The sequence below is a fragment of the Perca fluviatilis genome, chromosome 15, assembly GCF_010015445.1.
Source record: "Perca fluviatilis chromosome 15, GENO_Pfluv_1.0, whole genome shotgun sequence".
NCBI lineage: Eukaryota > Metazoa > Chordata > Actinopteri > Perciformes > Percidae > Perca > Perca fluviatilis.
The window spans coordinates 30762228-30775026 of NC_053126.1; the positions used below are offsets into that span (position 1 = coordinate 30762228).

Consider the following 12799-nt stretch of genomic DNA (forward strand, 5'->3'; position numbering starts at 1 on the left):
AAGATGAGAAAAAGTTGAGTTCAGTTCATAGCTCTGAATCTAAAAAGAAAAGAAAAGGAAAGTAAAAAGGAGAGTAAAAATGCGTCTTCAGGTTTGATTTAAAACTGGCAATTGTATTACAGGATTTGATATGGGGTGGGAGGGCATTCCAGAGTTTGGGGGTTACTACAGAAAAGGCTCGGTCCCCTCTGGTTTTTAGGCGTGTCTGGGGAATGACGAGGAGTTGTTGGGTTGTGGACCTGAGTGCCTTGGCGGAAGAGTAAAGGGACAGGAGATCGGAAATATATGAAGGGGCTTGACCACGGAGTGCTTTAACAACAAAAAGTTAAACTTTAAAAACAATTGTGAATTTCACTGGCAAAATGTGTCTGTTTGAAACTGGCCGATTGCTTGGCCTGTGGTATTGATTCTTGTAGCATTCTCCAGAACCAAATTGTACCCCAAACTTATTAGCTATTTGTTGTAGTTGACGTAGCAAAAATGCAGAACTGAGTACACTTTATTATCTGTTTATTGATCACAAGTAATATCGTTACTGCAATATTTAACAACGTTATCACATATTTTCCTCATATCGTGCAGCCCTATTTTAGGCCCTTTTTAGGGTAGCCGCTGCAGAAGCATACATCCCGCTTTAGCCACTAGCAAGGAAGTAAAGTGTGGTATTAGCATGTAACGTAAGAGAATTTAATGCTTGTGCCGCGTTATGTCCTGAGTTTGCAAAAAATAATTGACGATCGCAAATCAAAATGATACACTTAGCAATAAGCAAATACACAAACTGTTACATGTTATCCAAAGGGGATGATATGTACAGAACAACATCTTTAGTCTTGACAGGGGCTTGAAAGCTTTGGATCAAATGTAAAGGCTTTTATTCCTCAGATAGGAGGCTCGCTAAAATGTGAGAGCTAAGTGGATGAGTGGCCTGGCTTTGTCATTTAAGAGATGAATTGTATGCTTTCCATTATAGTTGTTCTATTAGGAGTTTAATGATCCCTCCCTATATCTACCCTCGCCTACATTCTTTGAAATACTTAGGAGGGTGACACATTATGCAACAAACATGTTCAACCGAAAAATTAAATAGACTGAAATGCAGTGTAATTTGTGAGAAAGTATGCGATGGGGAAAATGGAAAATGTGATGGGAAAACAGGAAATGTGGTGAAGAAAATGGGAAATGTGGAGACAAAAAAATGGAAAATGTTTAAGGCAGAGTTGGAAATGTTGTGGGGGAAACAGAGTTTGCCGAGGGGAAAATAGGAAATGTGGAATGGAAAATGGGAAATGTTGCATGGGGAAAATTTGAACTAGATGAATGATTCAATTTGTATGTTTTTCCATTATTTGTATGCAAAATTACTAATTCATGCTCTAGATTTAATATCACATTATACATATTTGCCTCCTCCCTTCTTGCAAGTCAAAAAATACGCAAATTACGAACAAACTAAGTTTTTTTGTAGCTAGCGACCAAACACGTATATTTAGCATATCTCGGCTACACTAAATGCTATCAACGCAAAACTTGGTCTTGTTTGCCATGGCACTCTGAGGCGCTGTACCAAATTTGCAAAGATTGACCATTAGGGAGCGGTATCATCAATGTAAAAGTGTTTTAGTTTTTTTTTCAATGAATGTAAATGGGAAATTTGCATTTGCAATGTACTTCAGCCCTCTCAGCTCACACAAAAAAGGAAGATATGTTCGGAGCTTTGCCGACCGGAAACGGCAAAAGTTTACTCTATCAACTAGCGTTGCTCTGGTTGGCTATGAGTGCAGAGGGAATTTGAAAGACAACCGTTTATCCCGCCCCTCAGATTGAGCCCTGCCAAATGGTGAGTTCCCAGACCCAACATCTTGATGTGGGTCTGGTTGTCAGGCTACAGCTAATTCCTCAGATGTCGACATTTTGTAAGAGAGTACGTTGTCCTGTGCGGTGGAGTTATGCAGTCAGTATTTAAATATTCAACTGTTTCTGGACAGTTATGAAACACCTACAATCATTACATCTCAAATTTTAGCCAACCATGAACCTATTTTATTTATTTTTTTAAACGCATGCATCTGGATTTGGGAACTCGGGACTAATTCTGGACACTTAAGGGGAAATTAAATTGTAATAGCAAAACACCATATTGTCCCTCACCAAGATCAAAGAAACTGCTGCCATGACTACATTTGAATAAAGACATGATGTTGTTAAATAATGATTCATGACTCATTTTCTTCTAAATCAAAGGAAAAGATGTCATTATGGTAAAACGAGCCACTAGTTTGAAGTCTAGCTCGTTTTCAGGGTGAATCATCAAATAATACACTTTAACAGCTGTGGCAATTTGTAAGTAAAAGTGTTATTTTAATGAATATTTTGACAGTGAACTGATCTCAAGGAAAAAGTGAAAACTAAGGCTGTAGATGTAAAAAAGTGATTGTTTTTACTGTTTAAGCAGAAAATGCATTGCAAGATGACTTATTATTGCTTACAAGCTAGTAGAGAAACATTTCTTGATTATTATTTTTTTGCATTGTTAGTAAAACTTCCATTCAAATCTGTCAGGGAAAATCTTTCATGTGACCGAATGTTTTTGAGTTTAATTCATATAGCTGGACTGTTCTCTCTACGGAGCCATTGAAAGGTTATGGTGGGAATATTTTTTGCATTCTCTCTTAAAGTGCTCATATTATGCTTTTTGAAATTTTTCCTTTCCTTTATTGTATTATTTATATCTTTTTGTTCACGTTATAGGTTTACAAAGTGAAAAAGCCCAAAGTCCACCCCAAAGGGACTTACCATCTCCAACAGAAAACACTGCTCCAAACAGCTCTATTGTAGTCCAGCCTTTACTTCCATGACAAATGTGCGTCACTTTGTAACACACATTATAATGCTCACCTAGCTGCTAGCGTAGCATGCCCTCATACTCTGCTTCTGACTGGTTAGTAGTCCTTACCTAGGTTCAGCGTATGTGCGATGCCTCACTCAGCTAAAACAGAGAGCTCAACACACTGGAACGGTATTATATTAGGAATCCATGATGTGTCAAAGCTTGGCCTTCCTCTGTGAATTAGAAGAAAATCCTAAATGTATCGCAAGGGAACAAAAGAATTTCCAACTGTGACCTTTTGGTAGGCTCTGTAGTTGTCTGTGCCGAAATATGTCATGTCATGTCCTTTCAGTGATGAATAATTTGATTTTGGTCTGGCCCTTTCACACATACATTCCGGGATAGGAGAAAAAAGTGCCCTGGGTTGTTTGCATTTCTTTGAACCAATCACAATCATCTTGGGCAGAGCTAAGCTCTGCACGCAGCGACGTGGCTCTGCAAAATATTCTCGGGAAGGAACTTGTTCTGGTGGAACATTTGCACACTGCAAAAGAAAACGCCACATACAATATTAAACTGTTTACACAATACAGTAACGGGAGCTATTTAAATTAGCTGGATACATGGTTAAACCTCATTTGGTCTTACCAGTGTATCGGCGTGTGTATTTTGTCCATAGCAAATCCCCACCAATCCCAAAAACGTCCCAGTTGGAGAGGAAATGCCGTGAACATATTCTTTGTAAATCTTTACAATCATTCCACCAAAAGAACCAAGGCAGACCTGCCTTATTGCACGATCTAAACTTTTTCAAAATGTAATTTTCAGCGTGGACGTTAGCTTGGTAGCTCCGAGTTTCCAGTTGCTGTTCCTCGAATCGACCGGAGTTCAGAATGCAACACAAAGCAAGCAATTATTATACGCTTTTGATTTATATTCAGGACACTTGTTATGTTATGTAGTTGTTATGTAACTTTACTGTATATCAGTTTTGCTATCTAGGATATGTAAACTTATGATTTCAGCGCCAGGACATGTCAATAAAAGTGTATTTGTGATTATGGCTTGTCGATGACTTTTTCAGCGGTAGCTTTGAACTGAAATTACCTCTGAACTCAGTTCATCTACATATGTCAAATAACTAGAATACATTACTTAAGACCATGAATCCAGGATGCAATGTGCAACATCAGCTAAAGGTGTTTAATGTGGATTCAGGGTGCTTTAGAGAGGATTGTCCCTGTAAAGATTAACTGTGATTGCTGTATAAAGGGCTAAAATTGTAATGCCCCCTGAGCCTAGTAAGTCAAATGCAGCTGGGAATTGTAAAGCCTTTAGATATGGATGAAAGGCTCACATGTCAGGCAGAAGTTTCTCTGCGTCTCGATTTAGAGAGTGTGTCCTGTTTTGCTCCCAGCAGTGATAAAATAAAAGTTCTATGTGTAACTTTTTCATGTGGGCCTATTAATCGGTTTTTATTGCCAATGGGTAAACAGATTTGAAAGTAACTTAAAAACTCGAGACTTCCCCCGACCTTCTCGGTTGCCTCCCGGACTCCCGGAAAATCTGAAGGATGTGATGTTTTTGCACTGTCCCGAGGCAAGGTACTCGGGAGCAGCGCTCAATGCTTTTCAGGCACCGACCAAATTGCTTCTATAGTATCAAGTATCGAAAAATGCCTCGTCACTCAATACCCAATTTCAATACCTAAGGAGTAAATCTCATCGGTGTCAGTGAGCCAATCAGCATGCAGGAAAAACTCTCAGTAGGAGCTGAAAAATAAATAAAAAGATTTTTGCTGTAATGTGTAATGTTGTAGTTTCTTTTTTGATAAAATGGATTTTATAAAATTGGTATCCAAAAACGTATCGTTCAGGAACCGGTATCGAGGTCACAGCATCGGTATCGTATCGGTATCAAAAGCCCCGAATGTTTTCTCAAAAGTCCCAAATCTTTGAGGGTTCTGAAATAACTTCAACTTTATATAATTTTCGTTCAGTCTCTCGAATGCTGTTTACGCCAAATTCCTAACCTATCAACTGTACATGTGCCTCTTTTTAGGTGTCAAAGGAGTGAAAATTAGTCATTCTATACATAAACATCAATCTACTGCGTATGTGCACTCTTTGTTGGAAAGAGGGGGGCAGCTCCCATGACCTACATTATACAATGACAATAAAATTGAATTGAACTGAACTGAATTTGTTGTGTTCTGGTTTCAGAATGAGGACAGCTGGAGAACAGTTGGACACAAGACAGGATGAAGGCTCTACAGGATGTTTCCTACTACCATGTTTTTCCCACATGATGTACAGATTGACTACAGCTTTCTATTATCAGATGGCTTGAAAAGTAGTGCACATAGCTGCTGTGAATGGAGCATGCCCCCCTCCCCCCAGATTTATGCTGAGCCCCGACTGTTTACAACATCTGGCTCCGCCCCTTCTATGGAGTGCATGCACGGCCACTGGTGTCGTGTCATTAATAACAAGGATTTTCTGAAACTTACACAAAAAACCTTTAAAGCCCAGCGAAGAAGGACAGTTCTGCTCGTTGATGAGTTCGGACTCCAATCATCAGCCTGAAATTCATGGGTCGGTGTCTCTTATAGGTGACATATTGTATTTTCTGTCATATCTACAATGTTATTATTTTCATTTTAAACATGGCCAAAACCAAGGTAAACGTATTTCGTTGCAATCCCGGTAAGCTAAAACGTTCAGATTTCCCACAGTTTTTTTCTACTCTCGGCTCTGCGTCACGTCACACAGAGCCGGCCTTCTATCATTGGTCATCTGCTCCAGCCAGACAGGAAATACTGGAGTGTTTTTTTAAAGCTACTGCTGTGTTAACATTGTCCCATGTAGCTACATGCTAACAGCAGTAAAAGATGTCATCTTGGCTGCCAATGTTGTTAAAATTCTCCCCAATTTCGGGGCACATCACTCCTGAAACATTTATTTTACATTTATCTATTTTTGACTGTAGAAAATGCTGCTATATTCTCTCTTACCTTGCGTCCTCCTGTGTTGAGCCTCAGAGGGGTCAGGTACGGGTCAAAGATCATGTGACTGGTTTCGATGTCGATGGGTGACTGCCTCTTCCCTATGGCGCACAGGTTCCAGGCGGAGTGCACCAGACCCCAGAAGGACGGGACTGGTGGTGGGTGGGAGGAAGGTGAGGAGAAAGAGAGAGGGACAAAAAGAGAGAGCAGCTGTGATTACGTCATTTCCACGCTTCCCATTTATTTCTATGGGAGCAGCCATGCAATGCATTCTGGTAGCGTCATGTGGACTTTGGAGAAGCGGGGCGTCGAGTCGCCCGCTCCTCATTTGCATAAAGTAGAATCCATGCTACTCTATGCAAATGAGGAGCGGCTGGCTCAGCTCGGCGCCTCTCAAAAGCTCACGAGAAGCTTTGAAACTGACCCTGCATAGCCTATTTCTCATAAACATTTTATGAAAACCATTTTCCATAAAATAAGAGAACGTTTTCCAAATGAGCCACCATTATGGTCTGTTTTGAAATCAGGGAGCAGACAGCCCCACATCACGTGACGCGTTTGTCCAATCAGGTGTAGCCATGGCGGTTGTAGGAGGGTGTAGCCTGGTTTCTTTGCTTGTCGGTGGTCAATTTCAATTCAATTCAATTTATAGTGGCAAATCACAACAGGGTGTTATCTCAGGACACTTTACAGATTAGAGTAGAGAGTAGATCTAGGCCACACTCTATAATTTACAAAGACCAAACAATTTCCCACGAGCAAACAGTAAAAACTTCCTTTTTACAGGCAGAAACCTGTAACAGACCCAGACTCTTGGTGGGCGGCACCTGCCGCTGCCGGTTGGGACACAGTCAGTGGAAAGAAACCGATAACTGCCAGTGGAGAGCCCAGTAGCGTGCAATGTTGGGAAGCGGGGCGATGGACACGTACTATTAGGGCATTTTCACACCTGTAGGTTTGGTAGTTTCATTTATAATAAAAAACATAATATCATATGTGTTTTGTCTGCAAAAATCTTAATTTGTAAAGTAACTAAAGCTGTCAGATGAATGTAGTGGAGTAAAATGTACCATATTTCTCTCTGAAATGTAGCGGAATACAAGTAGAAAGTGGCAGGAAAAGACAAGACTAAAGTAAAGTACACGTCCTCGAATTTGTACTTAACTACATTACTTGAGTATATGTACTTAGTTACATTCCACCACTGATAAAAGGTGATCGTTATTCGGCGACGTCATGGGCTTGAGCGCTCCATAAGTTCAGAACATAAAAACAGAGAGGAGGTGAGCAGACGAACTTCATTATGATGGAACAGGAGAAATGGGGAGTTGGGGGGGTGTTGAATTTACACATGGTCTCATTAAAATCTCACTAAAAATAGAGCTTTCATTAAAGTCTCTAAGTTAGTAAAATAAGGTGGACGAACTGACTTTATTAAAGTCTGTCTAAAAGTTATCTCACTAATTTTTATTGCTCATAATCTACAGCAGGGTCTGCCAACCTTTTTTTCTTGTGTGTCTTTCAAATGAAGAAATGTCTTGATTTCCAGGTTATATCGTCATATACAAGGTTAATGATCTTTGTCCCAGTTGAAATTAGAGGTGGGCAATATATCGATATTATATCGACATCGATATATGAGGCTGGATGTCGTCTTAGATTTTGGATATCGTAATATATCATAATAAGTGTTGTCTTTTCCTGGTTTTAAAGGCTGCATCACAGTAAAGGGATATCATTTTTTCGACTTACCAGACTTAGTAGCTGTTCTATTATTTGCCTTTACTCACTTAGTCGATGGATCGACATTATTGGTGATTATTTATCAAAACTCTCATTGTGTAAATATTTTTGTGAAAGAGACAATAGTCAACCCTACAATAACGCCATGCCAGACCTTCCTCCACAGCGCTGCGGAGGAAGGTCTGGCGAGTCCACACAGCATGGTATGGGTACAGTATGGGAGAAAAACGTGCTCTGGTTTACTGGCATTTCTTTAAACCAATCACAATCGTCTTGGGCGGCGCTAAGCACCAGACGGAGCCATGATGCCTCTACAAAACAGCGTCGGGAAGAAACTTGTTTTGGTGGAACGTGTACGTTCAAAAGTTGTTTTAGTTGTGCAACAGAAAACTCAGATTGGACAGATAGTCTAGCTAGCTGTCTGGATTTACCCTTCATAGATCTGAGGAGCAGTTAACCATAGTCCTCAGAAATCCAATGGAGTTTAAAATTACAATACAAAGAAAGCGGAACGAAACGGACATCCACCCGAAAAGAGGGATCCAGAATTTCAGGTGGCACCGGCACAATCCCAGAAGGGGAACATCGTGGATATATAGGCCAAAAGTTTGGACACACCTTCTCATTCCATGCATTTTCTTTATTTTCATGACTATTTACATTGTAGATTCTCACTGAAGGCATCAAAACTATGAATGAGCACATATGGAATTATGTACTTCACAAAAAAGTGTGAAATAACTGAAAACATGTCTTATATTTTAGATTCCTCAAAGTAGCCACCCTTTGCTTTTTTGATAGCGCTGCAAACCCTTGGTGTTCTCTCAATGAGCTTCATGAGGTAGTCACCTGAAATGGTTTTCACTTCACAGGTGTGCCTTGTCAGGGTTAATTAGTGGAATTTGTTCACTTATTAATGGGGTTGGGACCATCAGTTGTGTTGTGCAGAAGTCAGGTTGATACACAGCCGACAGCCCTATTGGACAATTCATATTATGGCAAGAACCAATCAGCTAAGTAAAGAGAAACGAGTGGCCAGCATTACTTTAACAAATGAATGTCAGTCAGTTCGGAAAATTGCGAAAACTTTGAATGTGTCCCCAAGTTCAGTCGCAAAAACCATCAAGCGCTACAACGAAACTGGCTCACATGAGGACCGCCCCAGGAAAGGAAGACCAAGAGTCACCTCTGCTGCTGAGGATAAGTTCGTCCGAGTCAGCCGCCTCAGAAATCGCAAGTTAACAGCAGCTCAGATTAGAGATCAGATGAATGCCACACAGAGTTCTAGCAGCAGACACATCTCTAGAACAACTGTTAAGAGGAGACTGTGTGAATCAGGCCTTCATGGTCAAGTAGCTGCTAGGAAACCACTGCTAAGGAGAGGCAACAAGCAGAAGAGATTTGTTTGGGCCAAGAAACACAAGGAATGGACATTAGACCAGAGGAAATCTGTGCTTTGGTCTGATGAGTGCAAATTTGAGATCTTTGGTTACAACCACAGTGTCTTTGTGCGACGCAGAAAAGGTGAACGGATGGATTCTACATGCCTGGTTCCCACCGTGAAGCATGGAGGAGGAGGTGTGATGGTGTGGGGGTGCTTTGCTGGTGACACTGTTGGGGATTTATTCAAAATCGAAGGCATACTGAACCAGAATGGCTACCACAGCATCCTGCAGCGACATGCCATCCCATCCGGTTTGCGTTTATTTGGACCATCATTTATTTTTCAACAGGACAAAGACCCCAAACACACCTCCAGGCTGTGTAAGGGCTATTTGACCAAGAAGGAGAGTGATTGAGTATTGTGCCAGATGACCTGGCCTCCATAGTCACTGGACCTGAACCCAATCGAGATGATTTGGGGTGAGCTGGACCGCAGAGTGAAGGCAAAAGGGCCAACAAGTGCTAAGCATCTCTGGGAACTCCTTCAAGACTGTTGGAAAACCATTTCAGGTGACTACCTCTTGAAGCTCATCAAGAGAATGCCAAGAGTGTGCAAAGCAGTAATCAGAGCAAAGGGTGGCTACTTTGAAGAAACTAGAATATAAGACATGTTTTCAGTTATTTCACACTTTTTTGTTAAGTACATAATTCCACGTGTTCATTCATAGTTTTGATGCCTTTAGTGAGAATCTACAATGTAAATAGTCATGAAAATAAAGGAAACACATTGAATGAGAAGGTGTGTCCAAACCTTTGGCCTGTACTGTATATATGTATGTATATATATATATATATATATATATATATATATATATATACATACATATATAGGTTAATGATCTTTGTCCCAGTTCAAATTAGGGATGGGCAATATAACTATATTTATCGACATCGATATGAGACTAGATATCGTCTTAAATATTTGATATCGTAATATGAAGTGTTGTCTTTTTCTGGTTTTACAGGCTGCATTACAGTAAAGTGATGTCATTTTCTCAACTTACCAGACTTACTAGCTGTTCTATTATTTGCCTTTACCAACTTAGTCGTTGTTTCCAAATTATTGGTGATTATTTATCAAAACTCTCATTGTGTTAATATTTTACGCCAATAGTCAACCCTACAATATCCCCTCAATATCGATGTTGAGGTGTAAAATATCATGATATTTGGGTAGTATTTGATACTACACTGGAATTATTATTTTTGGGGCTTTTTTACCTTTAATTGATACAACAGCTGTACACCCGATAGGGGGAAAGAGAGAAGGTGGACGAAATGCAGCAAAGGGCCACAGGTTGGGATCCAACCCTGGCCACTGTGATAACGACTAAGCCATATGGGGTGCACGCTTTACCAAGTGAGCTAACAGATCCACATCTGAAATTTGTTAAAAATGTTCTGAAAGAATAGAACACAGAAAACACCGATATGTAGAATTTGAATGTACAGAAATCTTTGAACATGGGCAGAAATCTTGCTGAAAACACATCTGAGCTGTTACATTCCACGGGTTAATAGATGAACTGAAATGCATTCATGTATAATTGATGTGAACGGGCGCATTTAAAGAGATTACTTCCACAAACAAAAGACACAAAAAAGGAGGGAAGAAATCATGCCTTCATGTTTTCTGAGTCAGCAGCAGCGGTGGAAGAAATATTCAGATCCTTTACTCAAGTAAAAGTACTAATACCACACTGTAAAAATACTTGTTACTTAGGTAAAACTATGTAAGTATTATCAGAAAAAAGGAACTTAAAATATTAAAAGTACTCTGAAGAAACTGGAAACAATCCAATACAGTTCTATCAATCAACTAAGTGTTTAATGGTCTAATCATTTCAGCTGGACTTGTAGGCCGTTATATTGTTGGGCAGTTTAATTTATAAGTTGATTTTTTTTTTTTTTTTTAACTACATGTGTGTTGTGTGCAACAATCTTAATTTCTACAGTAACTAGTAACTAAAGATGTCAGATTATGTGGTGGAGTAAAGAGTACAATATTTCTCTCTGAAATGTAGGAGTAGAAGTAGAAAGAGGAAAAGAAAAGACTCAAGTAAAGTACAAGTACCTCAAATTTCACATAAGTACAGTACTTGAGTAAATGTACTTAGTTACATTCCACCAATAGTTCGCAGGGATAGCATTATGTGAGAAAAAAGTTAATCTACAGGAGAATAAATATTTAAAAGCAATTCAGAATGCCTGAGAGCGTTACTGCACTATATTCCATTATGTTTTTACATTTTGTCACCTGCTGCATGTTCTTTACATAAAGAAAGACATTTCCACCATATATTTTAGCGTGTTTAACGCTAAATATTTTCTACGGGAGGACCCCAGCATAATATGTGTACCCCAAATCTTGAAATGACATCTGCGCTCATGCATGGATGTCTGTAACTTGTGCATTGCTGTGCGTTTTATGACGAGTAGGCCAGTTTTTGTATTTTCTATTGCATTTGATGCGATTCTTTTCCCGACCCACTGTAATTATCTTCTCTGACCTCATACCGATCCCACCATTGAATATAAAAAAAAAAATTCTGGTCCAAGACCTTACATTCCCACCACTTTCCAACACAAAGTGGTTTTTTTTTTTTTATCATTTAAAAATTTTTTTTTCAATTATCATGTGACTCCTCAGACAGCAAGTGTACTAACAAAAGTATCCAAATTGAGACGCAGCATGGCCCACAGTTTCTAGTAAAGCGTCTTTAATGTAATTGCTCAAAGATGCTTACAGTCTGCCACTAGGAAGCAGGCTGAAAATACAGTAGATGTAGTGTAAAGGCGGGCAGCTCCAGCGGTGCATTCAGACCAAAAAAAGGGGCTCTGGCGATTTTTCGTAGGGTTGTGCACCTGTTGGCGTGTCACTGAAACGGCCCATTTGTGTGACGTCCGTCCTGTTGTGTTCTTTAACCCCCCCCACCCCCAAGGTAGCACAAGTAGACTTTATATTTCACAATTACTGTTTTCACGCAGCGTGACGAGGGGTTGCGTTTGAGGCAAATCTGTGATTTGTGGTATTGAGCTACATAAAGACAGGACTTAGATAAGTCCACACACAGAGCCTCGGATGACCTTACTAAAGCCACTGTCATTTTGACACACACACACACACACACACACACACACACACACACACACGATAGAGGGCTTATCACAGCTAAACTGTCATAATGCTTGTCAGAGACAGGATTAACAACAACTTGCAGTGCAAAACAGCTGTCATTATGATACAAAAAAACTCATCAATGTTCGGAATTTGATTCGGGTCACGTAAAGAGCAAATTCCGTTGGGATATTCTGAAAAAGGCCTTTTTCCGAGTTTAGCATTTTCCAATTAAGACATGTGGGGTATTATTCTGGTTTTAGAAGCATTTCTTGGACATGTATACAGCGCATTTGGAAGGTGCGCCTTAATCAGGATTTTGAACCGTAGTTTGTGACAGTTTACGGCCTGCTTATGCTTACGGTCAGCTCTGTGCGTTGCTATTGTTGTTGTACACAAACCAACCAGCCAACAGTTTGCAAGGCTGCGGTAGAGATGCATGCCCAAAAGAAAAGCCCATATTTCTCGTTGGATGGAGAAACACAGCTACTTTTAAACATTATAAAAGATTCGGATATCAACAGGTTTTTGGATATGCACAAACATCGCAGCACCGACCTTTCTATCGTACTTTGCACGGCTGCATGTACACAGGAATATATTAGTGGAATATTCACTTTCATTAGCAACGTAAACAGCTTAGTTTAAGATTTATTTATTT

At 39.9% G+C, this 12799-nt stretch overlaps 1 pseudogene; it reads right to left on the reverse strand.

Annotated features, from left to right (window-relative positions):
• The window catches only part of LOC120574076, a 121577-nt pseudogene that overhangs the window by 57189 nt on the left and 51589 nt on the right, over nucleotides 1-12799 (reverse strand).